Here is a 5,409-nt window from a genome sequence, read left to right as displayed (position 1 = left end):
CATGGTGGCTCACGCCTGTAATCCCAGCACTTTGGGAGGCAGAGGTGGGCTGATCACTTGAGCTCAGGAGTTTGAGACCAGCCTAGGTAACATGGTGAAACACCATCTCCATAAAAAATACAAAAATTAGCCGGTCTTGGTGGTGTGCGCCTGTAGTCCCAGCTACTCCTGAGGCTGAGGTGGGAGGATCACCTGAGCCCCAGCAGGTCAAAGCGGCAATGAGCTGTGATAGCACCACTGCACTCCAGCCTAGGCAAGTGAGACCCTGCCTCAAAAAGATAAATAAATAAAATAAAATAAGTATGCTTCAGAAATCTGCTTCACTTAGGAATCCTCTGACAACTCTCTGTTAGATCTCCCTATTGTGCACTCTCATCCATTCATTCATATATTCGTTCATGTAAATAACGCAACAAATATCTATTGAGCTACTTTTCTGTGCCAGAGTCTGTGCCAACGGCTGGAGACAAAACAGTGAACAAAGCATATGTGGTTCCTGATCTTATCATCTAAAGTGGAAATCAGAGCACAAGTCTCTCTCATTTCATAGAACTTATTGTAGGCCCAATTTGACACTAATTTTTATGACATTATATTTATATTTGTTTCTTATATAGACTTTAAGCTCCATGAAAACAAGGATTTCTTTCTCACTATTTTGTTTCTGGAAGCTAGCTAGCACCATAGCTCTCATTTAACAGACAAAATAAATATATATTGAGTAAGTGGATTTTAGCTATTTAGACCTAAATGTCCATATTAAAATTCATCTGCCACATATAGACTCATTAGATCTTAAAATGTTTATTTTCCTCTTAAACTTGTCATTTTAGGAATCATAGCTCAGTGTCAGTCACAAACACTGGATTTTTAAAATAATTTATTTTAAACTATTTATTTGTTGCTAACTGGTCAATGCTAGCTCATTCATCTCTGTAATTTCTCCAGATAATAAATAATCCCTGCTTGGAGAAAGAGCCCTGAAGTATCTTGGAACACTATTTCCTGCAGAGTTTGGTCCACTTATTCATTATGTTGAGTTTTCTATTGTTAAGCCTCATTCAGAGTTTCTTATTCATATCTAAATATCGCTCTCAGTCCCTGAGTGACTAAAGTTCTGAAGCAGATTTTATAGTAGCTTTAAAAATTTGAGTATACTAAACATGCTTGCCTCTCCCTTCCCTCACTTCCTTGAAGAAAATAGCATGCCTCACTTTGTCTTCAAAGGGTTCCAAGGTCAAATACTACTGGGAAACAATGGCTTAAACACAGCAAAACAAATTTTTTCCTGTGGCACTTTTTCCTAGAGCCCATTAACTTGCTATTTGACACGGTGAATCTTCAAGTGTGAGGGGATACTGCATATTCAGAACACCAGATTTTTCAAGCACATGTGATAGTGGGACTCTCTTCTCCATGATCACTCATCAGAAAACTTTGGGAAGGGTTGCTTTTAAATCAGCCTGACTTTAGATGTGGAATAAAATGTCCGCAGGTCATTGGTTTGGTTATTATTAAAAAATGAACTGTTTCGGTTTTCCCTGAAACTTGGCTGATTCCTGGAAGAACGTGTGTCCCACTCAACTCAAAAAATAATTATTGAACACTTGTTCTGTGAATGTCTAATGCTGGGAGCTCTCTTGGCCAAAAAGACTACAGTGAAGTCCTTGCTCCTGAGGAGTAGGAAGAGAAGAAAATAGTTGACATTGAGTCCCTGTTCTGTTCCAGGCCTGCTGCAATGCTGACACACAGCACCCCTAAATGGTAGAAATAATTATTCCTGATGAGAAGACAATGGATGCTCAAGGCCACACAGCAGGTAGGAGAGCTGAGAATAAAATCAAGGCCTCTTTCTTTCCAAAGCTTGTCTCCCCTTCCCTACCCCTATCATCCATGACCTATGTACAATCTTGTGTGAGAAACTCACTGAAAATTACATGAATATTATATCAGCAAATACAAGTAAGGTCCTATGGAAATCATAAGGGCTGTTTAGCTGTTTCAAAAAGATGATGTTCTTTTCCTTCCCCCCAAAAAAGTGTTTTCACCCAGAACTGAGCTTGAAGAGTGTATTTCGGTGAATTATGTAGCTAGGAAACCCTCTGCCTTTGCTGCTCTGTCTTCTTTAAGTAAGTTGTGAAATTTCCATTAATGCAGAAGTAGAACTACTGTTCAGCAGAAATTCATAACTTGTGCTTGTGGTTTATATTGGTGGTGGCAGATGTGATTTCCTTCACAAAATCCCAGAACTGGAAGGAAACATAGAAATTGTCATAAGGCTCCATTCATCACAGTTAGGGCAGTGGAAGCCTAGAAAGACTCAATGAATTATTTGTCCAGAATCACATCAGAAACAATAGTACAAGTATGTATTAATGATGATGGCCAAACCGTCACTTCTGTTTATTGAGAATCTACTAAATAATGTGGCCTTTATAATGTACTTGTATATTACGTATTATCCCTATTTTCAGAACAGGTGTTTGAGGCTCAGACCTTAAGCAACTTACTGTAGGGCACACAGCTCAGAGGTGGTAGACCCAGGGCTCCAACACAGTCATTCTGACACCAAAGTTTAGGCTCTGTCCACCATGCTGCTCCATGTTCCTATAAAGTGGGCTCATCAAGACAAGCAATCAGGAGTAATTCAACCTAATTCCTCTTGACCCCAAATCAGATGAAAATCTGGGGGCCCAAGAAAGCCTTGAAAGCACATCATTTATATGAGATGTGATTGAAGAACAATGGAACTGTATTTTTAAAAAGTATGTAGGAGGTCATTGATCCAAAGTCAGGGGTAGTCTCTTCAAATACTCATTATAAGATGATGGATTTATTTCAGTGATGATGCCACAGCCTGAAACCACTTGAAAATTTCTTTTTTTCCCCATTACATTTATAACCTGCAGTATGTTCTTTTGAATAATCACCATAATGGTAACACCATTAAATCTGTTCTTCTTTGAGAGCAGATTTAATTTTTCACACTGTTTGGAATTTAGTTTGGAGAATGAGTGACTGGGTGGTAATGGTCAATATCATGTCATGAGACCACTTTTCTTGATTGTCTCAACACAAACTCAGATGGTCCTATTCAGAGTTAAGCTTGGTCCCTTGGATCAACAGTGGCATCTATGGAATCCAAGCCTCTCAGATTTGCATGGCACCTAATAGGTATTCTAAACCCAGTCTATGTGTGCTACGTAAAGGTAATATAATTTAAAACAGCTACACTTTCATGAACAACTTCTGTATTAATCTTTATTTCAAGGAAGTGTGAGATTATGATGATACGATAGTTACAATCATTTAGGTATTTTTCATGGCATAATTAGTTTCTTATTTTAAAATCTTACTTATCTTTGAAGGCCCAGCTGAATCCTATTTGATCCATGACAATACACTACCAGAAAAAATCTAAAATTATTTTTAAAAGTCTAAAATTTAGAAAAAGTCTAAAATTACCAGAAAAAATATAAAATTTGCTCTCTGTTCCAATTTCTGAGTATCTAATCAGCTACTACATTATATGTTTATTTCATTTTTCATAGTGTTTGTTTTATCTTCCTAAAATACTATTTTAAAAAAGTGGGCAAAGGACAGGAACAAACACTTCTCAAAAGAAGTCATACAAGAGGCCAAGAAACATGAAAAAGTGCTCATCATCACCAATTTTCAGAGAGATGCAAATCAAAACCACAATGAGATTCCATCTCACACCAGTCAGAATGGCTGTTATTAAAAAGTCAAAAAACAACAGATATTAGCAAGATTGCTGAAAAAAGGGAGTGCTTATACTTTGTTGGTAGGAATGTAAATTAATCCAGCCACCGTGAAAAGAGTTTGGAGATTTCTCCTGGAACTAAAAATAGAACTACTATTTGACCCAGCAATCTCGTTACTCAGTATATACCCAAAGGAGAATATATATTTCTACCAAAAAGACTTGCATGTTTATCACAGCACTTTTCATAATAGTAAAGACATGGAATCAACTTATATGTCCATAAACCATGCATTGGCTAAAGAAAGTGTGGTACATAGACATCTTGGAATACAATGCAGCCATAAAAAGAACAGAATCATGTTCTTTGCAACAATGTGGATGCAGCTAGAGGCCATTATCCTGAGCTAATTAGCACAGGAATAGAAAACCAAATACTGCATGTTCTCACTTATAAGTGGAAGCTAAACATTGGAAACACATAGACGTAAAGATGGCAACAATAGACACTGGGAATTACTAGAAGGGGATGGATGGGAGTGGGGCAAGGGTTGAAAAACTATCCATTGGGTACTATGTTCACTACTTGGGTGATGGGATTGATAGAAGCCCAAACCTCAACATCACACAATATACCCAACATGCACATGTACCCCTGAATCTAAAATTAAAACAATTTAAATAAAGAAAAAAAGAAAAATATATACTTTAGTTTTTAAGTTCTTCTGTGTTTTTCTGCTTAGCCCTGTGGTGAATGCATGGTAAAATGAATGTTTTTAAGATGTGATGCTTCCCTAAATCTCTTCCTCATTTTTGCATATCTGCTCTTTATGAGTATAAGCTTAGTTTTTGGAAGATTGTCAATATTCAGTGTTTTCTTCCTTTTAACCTTATTCGCTCTGATGTTCATTTTCCCTGAAAAGTTCCCTTTACTGACACTTCTCTTTCATGTGAGAAAACTGCATTGACTACAGTCATATTCAGTGGTGGACTGAAGTGTAAAGTTGAACTATTTCAGGGACTTTTGGTCAATGTAGGCAGCCTTTATCATAATTTAGGCCCAAACTTCTATGGAAAGTTTAGATATTTAGAACTATAAAATTGTATCCTTAGCTGGGATAGGTAAAATTTCTATTCTCCTGGCTTAAGAGGCAAGTCTTTTTCAAACGTATAACCTAAGAACTATTGATAAAAAGGTCTGTTGTTGCTCTTTGATAAGATTAACGTAAAGTCAAAAATATTTATTGAAAAAATTTTTATAAACACCTACTATTTTATAAACACCTACTTTCTGCACAGCCCTGGAATAGGCAGATCCTGGAGTGTTGAACTCAGGAATACTGTGTACCATCAAAAAAAGGACTTCAAAGTCTTGCAGATTATTTACTTCTGGTAGAGTTAGGGTGACTCATACATGTAATTCCATTCTGAGAAAGCCTCAGAACAAAAGAAGGCAGAGTGGATCAGTACCAAAATCCTAGAGTTTAAAACCCATCAGCTCCAGACGGAGGAAGTCCATGGTGAGTGGGAAGTAGACTTTTCAACCAGCAGAGAAGCCTCCCTACTGAACAGGAAGCATGCTTTGTCCCAGAAAGACTGAAGAAAAATGCAGAGAGGGTGCCTTTCTACTTTTTCTATTATAGGAGAAGGGTGGATCAAGAGGCTGGCAAAACCGCAAAGAATAA

Source organism: Pan paniscus, chromosome 4 (assembly GCF_029289425.2).
Source record: "Pan paniscus chromosome 4, NHGRI_mPanPan1-v2.0_pri, whole genome shotgun sequence".
NCBI classification, from domain to species: domain Eukaryota; kingdom Metazoa; phylum Chordata; class Mammalia; order Primates; family Hominidae; genus Pan; species Pan paniscus.
This window is presented reverse-complemented; position numbering follows the sequence as displayed.